The sequence below is a fragment of the Gopherus flavomarginatus genome, chromosome 14, assembly GCF_025201925.1.
Source record: "Gopherus flavomarginatus isolate rGopFla2 chromosome 14, rGopFla2.mat.asm, whole genome shotgun sequence".
Lineage (NCBI taxonomy): Eukaryota > Metazoa > Chordata > Testudines > Testudinidae > Gopherus > Gopherus flavomarginatus.
Genome location: NC_066630.1, coordinates 39963522 through 39977186, shown reverse-complemented (window position 1 = coordinate 39977186; position 13665 = coordinate 39963522). Strand labels below are relative to the sequence as shown.

General features: G+C 46.0%; 2 protein-coding genes and 1 long non-coding RNA gene across 4 annotated transcripts in view; 2 read left to right on the top strand and 1 right to left on the bottom strand.

The window, feature by feature from the left end:
• Positions 1-13665, top strand: part of LOC127034063 (uncharacterized) — a 163767-nt gene that overhangs the window by 669 nt on the left and 149433 nt on the right. The window contains exon 2 of the long non-coding RNA XR_007769283.1: positions 48-3690. This is a non-coding gene — a long non-coding RNA (uncharacterized LOC127034063). The remainder of the gene's footprint in view (positions 1-47; positions 3691-13665) is intronic.
• TSNAXIP1 (translin associated factor X interacting protein 1) overlaps positions 1-13665 on the top strand; it is a 234700-nt gene that overhangs the window by 82066 nt on the left and 138969 nt on the right. The gene's annotated exons all lie outside the window — the stretch shown is intronic.
• The window catches only part of RANBP10 (RAN binding protein 10), a 157205-nt gene that overhangs the window by 61414 nt on the left and 82126 nt on the right, over positions 1-13665 (bottom strand). The gene's annotated exons all lie outside the window — the stretch shown is intronic.

The following is a 13665-nucleotide window of genomic DNA, read 5'->3' as shown; positions in this document are numbered from 1 at the left end:
CTGTTGTGACCTGCTCAGAATGTGCCATGTGTGTCTTTCTCCCATAGGACAGAAGTGACTTTGTCTGTATGAAGTGCAAGTTGGTTTACATATTGGAAGAGAAGGTCAGAGGACTAGAGAACCAAGGATCAACCCTGGGTTGCCTCAGAGAAAATGAAGATTTTCTGGATAAAAGTCTCAGTGTTCTGGAAGCAAAATGTGCCGAAGAATCAGAGACTACAGAGCAGAGCAGGGAAGAATATTGACAGCATGTGGCCTCCAGAGGAAGAAAGAGGAGAACCAATGTACCCCTAATGCAGATAGAGGTGCACAACCATTTTCAGGCTCTCTGCACTGGTATTACTGTGGAGAAGGATTTGGAAGAACCTTGTGAGGGAAGGAGTCAGGAGGAGACTCCGTCAGCTGGAAGGCATGGGATGAATCGTCCTAGGGATGGGGGTTCCACGACCACCACTCCCAAGAGGAGGAAACAGGTGGGCGTGGTCAGGGACTCCCCCCTAAGGGGGATAGAGTCATCCATCTGTCAACCAGACTGGGAGACTCAAGAAGTGTGCTGCTTCCCTGGAGCTAGAATCCAGCATGTGACGGAGTGTTTGCTGAGACTGATCAAGACCTCGGACCACTACCCCTTCCTACTTCTCCATGTGGGCACCAATGATACTTCCAAGAACGATCTTTAGCAGGTCATTGCATGCTACGTGACTCTGGGAAGAAGGATAAAGGAGTTTAAGATGCAGGTCGTGTTCTCATCCATCCTCCCTGTTGAAGGCTAAGGCCCAGGTAGGGACTGTCGAATCGTGGAGGTGAACGCATGGTTACGCAGGTGGTGTCGGAGAGAGGACTTTGGATTCTTTGACCATGGGATGTTGTTCTGGGAAGAAAGACGGCTAGGAAGAGATGGGATCCACCTAACGAAGAGAGGGAAGAGCATCTTCACAGGCAGGCTGGCTAAGCTAATGAGGAGGGCTTTAAACTAGGTTCGCCGGGGGACGGTGAGCTAAACCCAGAGGTAAGTGGGGGAGTGGGATACTGAGAGGACACACAAGGAGGAGGGTACAAGGTGGGAAGCCTCCTGATTCATACTGAGAAAGTAGGGCAACCGGCTAGTTATCTTAGGTGCATGTACATGAATGCAAGAAGGCTGAGAAACAAGCAGGAAGAATTGGAAGTCCTGGCACAATCAAGGAACTATGATGTGATTGGAACAACAGAGACTTGGTGGGGCAGTTCACATGACTGGAGCGCTGTCATGGATGGGTATAAACTGTTCAGAAAGGACAGGTACGGGAGGAAAGGTGGAAGAGTTGCATTGTATGTAAGAAAGTGGTAGGAATGCTCAGAGCTCCAGCATGAAACTGGAGGAAAGCCTGTCGAGAGTCGTTGGGTTAAGTTTAGAGGCGAGAGCAACAAAGGTGACGTTGTGGTGGGCGTGTGCTACAGACCACCGGATCAGAAGGATGATACAGATGGAGCTTTTTTCGGACAACTAACTGAAGTTTCCAGATCACAGGCCCTGGTTCTAATGAGGGACTTGAATCACCCTGACATCTGCTGGGAGAGCAATACACATACAATCCAGGAAGTTTTTGGAGAGTGTTGGAGACAACTTCCTGGTACAAGTGCTGGAGCAACCGACTAGGGGTCATGCTCCTCTTGATCTGCTGCTTACAAACAGGGAAGAATTGATTGGGGAAGTAGAAGTGGGTGGCAATCTGGGCAGCAGTGACCATGAGATGGCCGAGTTCAGGATCCTCACAAAAGGAAGAAAGGCGAGTAGCAAAACACAGAGCCTGGACTGCAGAAAAGCAGACTTTAACTCTCTTAGGGAACTGATGAGCAGGATCCCCTGGGAAGCTAATATGAGGGGGCAAGGAGTCCAGAAGATCTGGCTGTATTTTAAAGAAGCCTTACTGAGGAAGCAGGAACAAACTACCCCGAAGTGCAGAAAAAATAGCAAATATGGCAGGCGACCAGCATGGCTTAACAGTGAAATCTTCAGTGAGCTTAAATACAAAAAGGTAGCTTACAAGAAGTGGAAATTTGGACAGATGACTAGCGAGTATAAAAATATTGCTCGAGCATGCAGACGTGTAATCAGGAAGGCAAAGGCACAATTGGAGTTGCAGCTAGCAAGGGATGTGAAGGATAACAAGAAGGGTTTCTACAGATATGTTAGCAACAACAAGTGGTATGGGAAAGTGTGGGACCCTTACTGAGGGGAGGGAGGCAACCTAGTGACACATAATGTGGAAAAAGCTGAAGTACTCAATGCTTTTTTTGGCTTGGTCTTCACAGACAAGAGTAGCTCCCAGACTGCTGCATTAGGCAACACAGTAAGGGGAGTAGGTGAGCAGCCCTCAGTGATGAAAGAACAGGTTAAGGACTATTTAGATAAGCTGGACGTGCGTAAATCCATGGGTCCAGATCTAATGCATCCAAGGGTGCTGAGGGAGTCGGCTGATGTGATTGCAGAGCCATTGGCCACTATCTTTGAAAATTCGTGGCGATCGGGGGAGATCCTGGATGATTGGGAAAAGGCAAACATAGGAAAGAGAATCCAGAGAACTACAGACTAGTCAGCCTCACCTCAGTCCCCAACAAGATCATGGATCAGGTCCTCAAGGAATCGATTTTGAAGCACTTGGAGGAGAGGAAGGTGATCAGGAACAGGCAATATGGATTCACCAAGGGCAAGTCATGCCTGACCAACCTGACTGCCTTCTATGAGGAGATATCTGGATTTGTGGATATGGGGAAAGTGGTGGACATGATATATCTTGACTTCAGCAAAGCTTTTAATATGGCTTCCCACAGTATTCTTGCCAGCAAATTCAAAAAGTATGGACTGGATTAATGGACTATAAGGTGGACAGAAAGCTGGCTAGATTGACGGGCTCAACCGGCAGTGATCAATGGCTCCATGTCTAGTTGGCAGCCGGTATCTATTGGAGTGCCCCAGGGGTTGGTCCTGGGGCCAGTTTTGTTCAACATCTTGATCAATAATCTGGATGATGGGATTGACTGCACCTTCAGCAAGTTTGCAGATGACACTAAACTGGCGGGAAAGGTAGATAGGCTGGAGGGTAGTGATGGGGTCCAGAGTCACCTAGACAAATTGGAGGATTGGGCCAAAAGAAATCTGATTAGGTTCAACAAGCACAAGTGCAAAGGCTTGCACTTAGGAAAAAAGAATCCCATGCATTGCTACAGGCTGGGGACCAACTGGCTAAGCAGAAGTTCTGCAGAAAAGGACGTGGGGATTACAGTGGATGAGAAACTGGATATGAGTCAGCAGTGTGCCCTCGTTGCCGAGAAGGCCAACAGCATATTGGGCTGTATTAGTAGGAGCACTGCCAGCAGATTGAGGGAAGCAATTATTTTCCTCTATTTGACACTGGTGAAGTCACACCTGGAATATCGCATCTAGTTTTGGTCCCCCCATTATAAAAGGGATGTGGACAAATTGGAGAGAGTCCAGCGGAGGGCAACAAAAATGATTAGGGGGCTGGGGCACATGACTTATGAGGAGAGGCTGAGGGAACTGGGGTTATGTAGTCTGCAAAAGAGAAGAGTGAGGGGGGATTTGACAGCAGCCTTCAACTAGCTGAAGGGAGGTTCCAAAGAGGATGGAGCTAGGCTGTTCTCAATGGTAGCAGATGACAGAACAAGGAGCAATGGTCTCAAGTTGCAGTGGAGGAGGTCTAGATTGGATATTAGGAAACACTATTTCACTCAGAGGGTGGTGAAGCACTGGAAGGGGTTACCTAGGGAGGTGGTGGAATCTCCATCCTTGAGGTTTTTAAGGTCAGGCTTGACAAAGCCTTGGCTGGGATGAATTAGTTGGTGTTGGTCCTGCTTTGAGCAGGGGGTTGGACTAGATGACCTCCCGAGGTCTCTTCCCAATCTAATATTCTATGACTCTGGGTACAGAGCCTATGCCAGCATGCACAGAAAACTAAGCCCTGAAGGGTCTGAACATTCCTGATTCCACATCTAGAAATGGATAGCTAAAGTCTCAAGGCATAGGGAGACTGGGAAAGGGACACAACCCAAGTAAAGACCTGCCTTCTGCACAACCAGATTCAAGATTCCTGACAGCCAGAGCCAAGAAAAGCACCTGTGCATTGGACGGGAAAACTACAGGGCACATGTCCAATAAGTTCCTGGACTGCATTGCAGACAACTTTTTATTTCAGAAAGTTGAAAAAGCTACTGGGGGGAAGCTGTTCTAGACTTGATTTTAACAAACAGGGAGGAACTCGTTGAGAATTTGAAAGTAGAAGGAAGCTTGGGTGAAAGTGATCATGAAATCATAGAGTTTGCAATTCTAAGGAAGGGTAGAAGGGAGTACAGCAATATAGAGACAATGGATTTCAGGAAGGCGGATTTTGGTAAGCTCAGAGAGCTGATAGGTAAGGTCCCATGGGAATCAAGACTGAGGGGAAAAACAACTGAGGAGAGTTGGCAGTTTTTCAAAGGGACACTATTAAGAGCCCAAAAGCAAGCTATTCCGATGGTTAGGAAAGATAGAAAATGTGGCAAAAGACCACCTTGGCTTAACCACGAGATCTTGCGTGACCTACAAAATAAAAAGGCGTCATATAAAAAATGGAAACTAGGTCAGATTACAAAGGACGAATATAGGCAAATAACACAGGAATGCAGAGGCAAGATTAGAAAGGCAAAGGCACAAAATGAGCTCAAACTAGCTATGGGAATAAAGGGAAACAAGACGACTTTTTATCAATACATTAGAAGCAAGAGGAAGACCAAGGACAGGGTAGGCCCACTGCTCAGTGAGGAGGGGGAAACAGTAACGGGAGACTTGGAAATGGCAGAGATGCTTAATGACTTCTTTGTTTCGGTCTTCACTGAGAAGTCTGAAGGAATGTCTAATATAATGAATGCTTACGAGAAAAGGATAGGTTTAGAAGATAAAATAAAAAAAGAGCAAGTAAAAAATCACTTAGAAAAGTTAGATGCCTGCAAGTCACCAGGGCCTGATGAAATGCATCCTAGAATACTCAAGGAGTTAATAGAAGAGGTATCTGAGCCTCTAGCTATTATCTTTGGGAAATCATGGGAGACGGGGGAGATTCCAGAAGACTGGAAAAGGGCAAATATAGTGCCCATCTATAAAAAGGGAAATAAAAACAACCCAGGAAACTACAGACCAGTTAGTTTAACTTCTGTGCCAGGGAAGATAATGGAGCAAGTAATTAAAGAAATCATCTGCAAACACTTGGAAGGCGGTAAGGTGATAGGGAATAGCCAGCATGGATTTGTAAAGAACAAATCGTGTCAAACTAATCTGACAGCATTCTTTGATAGGATAACGAGCCTTGTGGATAAGGGAGAAGCGGTGGATGTGATATACCTAGACTTTAGTAAGGCATTTGATACGGTCTCGCATGATATTCTTATAGATAAACTAGGAAAGTACAATTTAGATGGGGCTACTATAAGGTGGGTGCATAACTGGCTGGATAACCGTACTCAGAGAGTAGTTATTAATGGCTCCCAATCCTGCTGGAAAGGTATAACAAGTGGGGTTCCGCAGGGGTCTGTTTTGGGACCGGCTCTGTTCAATATCTTCATCAACGATTTAGATGTTGGCATAGAAAGTACGCTTATTAAGTTTGCGGACGATACCAAACTAGGAGGGATTGCAACTGCTTTGGAGGACTGGGTCAAAATTCAAAATGATCTGGACAAATTGGAGAAATGGTCTGAGGTAAACAGGATAAAGTTCAATAAAGATAAATGCGAAGTGCTCCACTTAGGAAGGAACAATCAGTTTCACACCTACAGAATGGGAAGAGACTGTCTAGGAAGGAGTATGGCAGAAAGAGATCTAGGGGTCATAGTGGACCACAAGCTAAATATGAGTCAACAGTGTGATACTGTTGCAAAAAAAGCAAACGTGATTCTGGGATGCATTAACAGGTGTGTTGTAAACAAGACACGAGAAGTCATTCTTCCGCTTTACTCTGAGCTGGTTAGGCCTCAACTGGAGTATTGTGTCCAGTTCTGGGCACTGCATTTCAAGAAAGATGTGGAGAAATTGGAGAGGGTCCAGAGAAGAGCAACAAGAATGATTAAAGGTCTTGAGAACATGACCTCTGAAGGAAGGCTGAAACAATTGGGTTTGTTTAGTTTGGAAAAGAGAAGACTGAGAGGGGACATGATAACCGTTTTCAGGTATCTAAAAGGGTGTCATCAGGAGGAGGGAGAAAACTTGTTCACCTTAGCCTCCAATGATAGAACAAGAAGCAATGGGCTTAAACTGCAGCAAGGGAGATTTAGGTTGGACATTAGGAAAAAGTTCCTAACTGTCAGGGTAGTTAAACACTGGAATAGATTGCCTAGGGAAGTTGTGGAATCTCCATCTCTGGAGATATTTAAGAGTTGGTTAGATAAATGTCTATTAGGGATGGTCTAGACAGTATATGGTCCTGCCATGAGGGCAGGGGACTGGACTCGATGACCTCTCGAGGTCCCTTCCAGTCCTAGAGTCTATGAGTCTATGTGAAAGTCCCCATTTCAGCAGCTGCACAGAAGGCCTCCTCATATGAATAGAGAAGTCTTGTATTCACAGAGCAGGCAGATTTATGCTCAGCTGAACACTGGAGACACTTTCTTCCTTTTTTATGTAAACCACACAGATTCCAAGCAAGGCTGTATTGCAGCATCATGTTACACAAACCTCATACAAGCCATCAAGGGCTAAATATATCCTGTGAGCATGCTGCTCCAGTGGATCGCTTGGGCTGGCAGAGCAGCAGGATCCTCCACCTTGCTAGGAAAGCTACAGAAATAACTCACAGCTTGTTCAGAACAAAACGTCCCAGCCTCTTAGAGCCTGGAAAATGAACCCCACGTACCAGGAGTTCTCTGCTTGGTTCTGCTCCTCAACTTCCAATTTTTACTTGTCATTAAACAGGGAGCCTTGAGTTGTTTAGGCCATGACTCACATGTGCATATAAAAATCACTAGTCCACTGTCAAGAAATATGACGAAGGTCACCAGCCCCAGAACATCCCTCATCTTTAATGTGTAGCTGCTGCCCAAGGAGACTGCTTGCACCAATGGGGAGCAGTGAATGCTGGGTCCTAGAGATTTCAAATGGGTCTCCTCCACGTTGAAGCTGATTGATCACCTGCCCTATGGTACACCCCTGTGGGCTGTTTCTAGCTGGGGATATGCTGGGTATTCTTGATCACCTCTGCTGTATGTCCCTTTATCTCTAACTTTCTTTGGGGTTGTCTCCAGTACATGCCTGCTCTTTGTTACACCTGCCATATGTCTCTTCTACTTTGGTATCTAAAGGCAGTTTGGAGAATCAGTTGCAATGTTCTCAGAGGCATGCCTCCGGCAGTCGCACCAATGACTGAAAGTTTCTCTTCCGGGGCCAGTGACTGGAAGAGGTTACAAGCCCTGAAAGCTTTTGTAATGGTCCCAAAACACCTCTAGTCCTGGCAACTGATGAGACTCCCCAGCCTTGAGCCACATCATGCCAGTCACCAGCATGTGATTGATAAAGTTGTGTCAAAATCAAGTTAAAAAAACAGTTACCAGCCTGACAGGACTTCACAGATGGGTATCTTGTAACCTGACTGGGCTGGAGGGCAATGCTTTGTATCACTGACATGAACTAATGGGGTACACAAACAATGATCAAGGAACTGTACATTAAAAGTTGCTTCAGTCTACTGTGCTTTTCTGACACTGGGCCAGGACTGAGAACAACAAGTTGGGGAACTTAGACCTCTATATCCCACTGGGCCCAGGGATGTATCAGGGCTCTTGGGTATGCAGGGCGTTAATGAAAGAGTCAATTTCTCCAAGTTTAGTTTCCTCTCTTCAGTTTTTAGCAGCTGGGTGTTTAATGGGTTACAGTGATCATACAAAAATAGACACACCTCACAAAAGAGATGATTTAAACTAGAGAGGACAGGTGGACGGACACTTACCTTCTCACCCAATCTCTCTCCCTCCCTGAACAATATGGGTTCCACCAAGTATTGGAATTGAATGTGACCCCTTTAGCCCATCTGGACAAAAATAAATCCAGTGCCTGACATTTAAAACTGTAAAGGGGCAACCCAGACCCTCACACTAACCCTTAGCAGCCTTGCATGCACACTGAACAGGAGACGTGAACCTGCAGCACCCTATTAGCATCGTCTCTGGGGAGATAAGCAATTGTTCAATGCTGCTTCCAGTTTTTCCAACAGAAAAGCAGAGAGCCATTCAATCATGTAGATATTCTAGTGCAGTGGTCCCCAACCTTTTTCGTCTGGTGGGTGCCAGACGAGGAGCCACAGAACTGTGGCGGTGGACAAGCATCCGCCGAAATGCTGGCGACAAGCGGCAATGTCAATAGGCGTCGTCACCGAAATACCGCCAACAAGCAGCGTCATCCAGAGGCATCACCGCTGAAATTACACCTATTTCGGCGGCGACACCTCTGGATGACGCCGCTTGTCGGCGGCATTTTGGCAGATGCTCATCTGCCGGTCAGTACACGGGCGCACTTAGACGCCGCAGCGGGTGCCATGTCGCCCACGGGCACCACGTTGGGGACCCCTGCTCTAGTGCTAGCCTCTGTCTACAGGGTTCTCAGACTTCACTGCACCATGACCCCATCTGACAACAAAGTTACTAGATGATCCCAGGGAAGCGGGGAGAGAGCCTGAGCCCCACTGCCCTGGATGGAGGACAGAGGGGGCCACAGCCCAAGCCTCACTGCCCCACGTGGGGGTGGAGCTCGGACTTCAGCCCTGGGTCCCAGCAAGTCTAATGCTGGCCCTGGTAACCCCATTCAAATGGGGTCCCCACCCACAGTTTGATAACCGCTGGGTCTCTATCACTTCGAGTCTGCAGACATGTCGACATTTCAGGGGTATCAGACTCAGACTTTAAGGTCAGAAGGGACCATTATAATCATCTAGTCTGACCTCCTGCACAATGCAGGCCATACCATCTCACCCATCCACTTCTATAACAAACCCCTAACCTATGTCTGAGTTATTGAAGTCCTCAAATTGTGGTTCGAAGACTTCAAGCTGCAGAGAATGCTTCAGCAAGTGACCCGGGCCCCATGCTGCAGAGGAAGGTGAAAAACCTCCAGGGCCTCTGCCAATCTGCCCTGGAGGAAAATTCCTTCCCGATCCCAAATATGGCGATCAGTTAAACCCTGAGCATGTGGGCAAGACTCACCAGCCAGACACCCAGGAAAGAATTCTCTGTAGTAACTCAGATCCCTTCCCATCTAACATCCCATCCCAGACTATCGGGCATACTTATCTGCTGATAATTTGGCAATTGATCTTTGATAAATTGCCAGAATTAGGCTATCCCATCATACCATCCCCTTCATAAACTTATCAAGCTTAGTCTTAAAGCCAGATATATGTCTTTTACCCCCTCTACTCCCCTTGGAAGGCTGTTCCAGAACTTCACTCCTCTAATGGTTAGAAACCTTCATCTAATTTCAAGTCTAAACTTCCTAGTGTCCAATTTATATCCATTTGTTCTTGTGTCCACATTGGTATTAAGCTTAAATAATTCCTCTCCCTTTCTAATATTAATCCCTCTGATATATTTATAAAGAGCCATCATATCCCCCCTCAGCCTTCTTTTGATTAGGCTAAACAAGCCAAGCTCTTTGAGTCTCCTTTCATAAGGCAGGTTTTCCATTCCTCAGATCGTCCTAGTAGCCCATCTCTGAACCTGTTCCAGTTTGAATTCATCCTTCTTAAACATGGGAGACCAGAACTGCACACAGTATTCCAGATGAGGTCTCACCAGTGCCTTGTACAACGGTACTGACACCTTCTTATCTTTGCTGGAAATACCTCGCCTGATGCATCCTAAAACTGCATTAGCTTTTTTAATGGCCTTTTCACATTGGCGGCTCATAGTCATCCTGTGATCAACCAATACTCCAAGGTCCTTCTCCTCCTCTGTTACTTCCAACTGATGTGTCCCCAATTTATAACTAAAATTCTTGTATTCTTCAGTATCAAAGGCAGCTGTCAGATCTACAGAAACAATATGGATATTTGGTCTTCATCCATCATCAAGAGAAGACTGACAACTGAAATGAGAGCTACTTCCATCCACACCATCGAATCCACCACCTCTGGGCCCAGACCCTTAGATCCCTTCCTCTTCCAAAAAAATTATTTGTGCAGCTCCTTCTCTAAATAAGGTACACGACCACAAGGGCTGACTTGGAGTCTGTTCCAAATTCAAGCCACCCATGAATCACGATGCAAGGAAATTAAATACAAATACTCAAACAGTTAAAGTGCTTTAAGAAACAAAACTAAGTGGCTGTTCTTCAAACCAATTTCCATGTGTAGTTCTAATTTCCAACTCCTACTGCAGAGAAGTGAGAGCTAGCAGGGTTACTTGCCTTGTAAATATTCTGCTAACATTTTAAACAGCATCCCTAACACCCACCTTGCTACACAAATAAATTTCAAAGCCCTGGTAATTTACATGTTTACCAGATGATTTGGTTTTCCACCTGCCTGAGTCACTTGGCTTTTGAGAACAGGTGACAGAATGAACTCTCCACCTTGTTCAAACAAGCTCAACAACAGCACAACTCAATAGATTCACAGGAATGTCCAGGCTCTGCCCAGCTCCCCCAGGCACATGGTGTAACAGCTAAAGTTAACACAGGGACTGCCCAAACCACCAGCAGGTGTCTTCTCCCCGGATAGGGATTTACAGCTGGAAGTACAGGCTTACTGAGGGTATTAAAACTACGTTCAGTAGATGTCTCACAGACTAGTTCTGCTTGGCAGAGGGGAATGGCCTGCATCAGCAAGACCAACAGAGGCTTGGGCTCTACGAACATATGACCACACTGTTAAGCGTTTGATGCTATAAACAAGGAAGAATTCTGGATGCTGTTCATGGACCACAGCAAAGAGGAGGATTCCAGGGGCACTGAGGTCAGTTAGGCCTACATCAGTATGTTCTAGTCCAGAAAAAGGGTAGAGTCTATTCTTCAGCTCCCCGTCTGAAAAGAACTAATGCCTAGAGCTGTGGGTCTCAAAGCATGGCCCCGGTCACATGATGCTGGCTGGCTTTTCCTATTTCTAGCTACCAAAGTACATGAAAAGCAGCTAAATATGCATTAAGTATTTCCTAGTGTTACTTTTCCATGGCAGCAATTGCCACATGTCATAAACAGATAGCTACGGGTTAATGTTCTTTTACCTGTAAAGGGGTAACACCAGTAACCTGAAACACCTGACCAGAGGACCGATCAGGAAACAAGATTTTTTCAAATCTGGGTGGAGGGAAGTTTGTGTGTGATTTCTTTGTTCTTTGTCTTGTGTCTGTGCCCTCTCGGCTCTGAGAGTGATTTTTCTATCTCCTGGCTTTCTAATCTTCTGTTTCCAAGTTGTAAGTATAAAGATAGTAAGACAATAGGTTTATATTGTTTTTTTTTTGTATTTACATGTGTGTAGTCGCTGGAGTGTTTTGAACTGTATTCTTTTTGGATAAGGCTGTTTATTCATTTTTTCCCTTTAAGCAATTGACCCTGTATATTGCCACTTTGATACAGAGACTATATATTATGTCCTTTTTCACTCTTTTTATATAAAGCTTTCTTTTTAAGACCTGTTGGAGTTTTTCTTTAGTGGGGACTCCAGGGAACTGAGTCTGCAGCTCACCAGGGAATTAGTGGGAGGAAGAAGTCAAGGGGAAAATCTCTTTGTGTTAGATTTACTAAGCCTGACTTTGCATACCCTCTGGGTGAGGGGGAGAGATTAGATCTCTCGGTACTTGTGTTTCCAGGACTGGAAGCAGGGAATCTCCTAGGGTTGTCCAGGGAGGGGAGCCTGGGAGGAAGTAACAAGGGAAAGGAAATGGTTTATTCCCCTTTGTTGTGAGACTCAAGGCATCTGAGTCTGGGGGTCCCCCAGGGAAGGTTTTGGGGGGACCAGAGGGTATCAGGCCCTAAAAAATCCCTGGCTGGTGGAAGCGTTATCAGGTCCATGCTGGTAACTAAGCTTGGAGGTTTTCATGCTAACACCCATATTTTGGAGGCTAAGGTCCAGATCTGGGAAGAAATGTTATGACACCACATTTCTTCAGCCAGCAGAGGGGAGGCAGGGAGCACGATCATGAATTAGGAGGCATGTCACTACAGGGAATCTGAGACCCCTAGACTGGAAGAATGAAGTCCATGAGCACTATGCTGTCCCGCAGGGAAGGAGAGGAAAAATATCACGTTGTAGATGCACCTCAAGTTACCCCAAAAGTGATCCTGCCCATGAACATTCTCAAAGGCCCTGTTCAACATGTGCCAACAATAACCATGTTGCATAATTTCATCTGTATTACAGCCAAGGAGAAGAGGTCACTGATTTCCAGGACAACCTCAGAATGGACTCCAGAAAGGAGTCAAACTACCCTGATGCAAGTCTCAGTTCCAAATGAGGTGGCCTCCCCTGCCCTTCTCATCAGTGCCTATACTGTAGAACTCCCCACATCTCCAAAGCTACATGGACATCCCAGAACGTGATCTAGTGGTTAGGGGACAAGGAGTTACAACTGCCAGGTTCCTTGCTTGGCTCTGCCACTGACTCACTATGTGACCTTGGGAAAAGTCATCAACTCTCCAGGCCTTCATTTCCCTATCTACAAGATGGAGCCATCACAATGTTTGCACGGATGGAGAGTGAGAGCTGGGTGTGTTTTAGAGGCAGGCTGGCTGGCTTCAAACATTCCCCTACAAAGCCATCTCGTAAGTAGGCTGAGCACCAGCCAACATGCCAATTCGGTTATTCAGACAGAGGAATTTCCCCATTTGCAGAATCTGCTCTCAACTGTTATGTGTTTTCTCTAAAGGCTGGTGTTCTGCAGCACAGGACTATTTTAACGGCTCATTCTGTCCTGTCACAGAGCAATTCCAACAGCCTGCTGGCAAGAGGATGACTTTCAGTTCTCTGATCCAGGCTGACAGATGAGTTATTAGTGCATGCACCAAAGCTCAATGAGTGCATGCTGCTCCCTCCTCCCTTTGCTAGGTCACTAACCAGAAGGCAGGATAACGACAAGGAAAGTGAGATTAGCACAAGGGGAGGAGGAAGGGGGAGGAAGAGCTCACAGGCACCAAAACACCCAAGCTACACTACATCTCATTCATCAGTTCAACATAAATATATGGTCTACTTAGAAATTCAAACATCTAAAGCAGGGGTCAGCAACCTTTCAGCAGTGCTGTGTCCAGTCTTCATTTATTCACTTTAATTTAAGGTTTCATGTGCCAGTCATATTTTTTAACATTTTTAGAAGGTCTCTTTCTATAAGTCTACAATAGAATCATACAAGATTAGGGCTGAAACGGACCTCAGAAGGTCATCTAGTCCAACCCCCGGCTCAAAGCAGGACCAATCTCCAGACAGATTTTTACCCCAGTTCCCTAAATGGCCCCCTCAAGGATTGAACTCACAATCCTGGGTTTAGCAGGACAATGCTCAAACCACTGAGCTATCACTCCCCCCAAAATACACCTCTACCCTGATATAATGCGACCTGATATAATACAAATTTGGCTATAACACGGTAAAGCAGTGCTCTGGGGGGGCAGGGCTGCGCACTCTGGCGGATCAAAGCAAGTTCGATATAACGCGG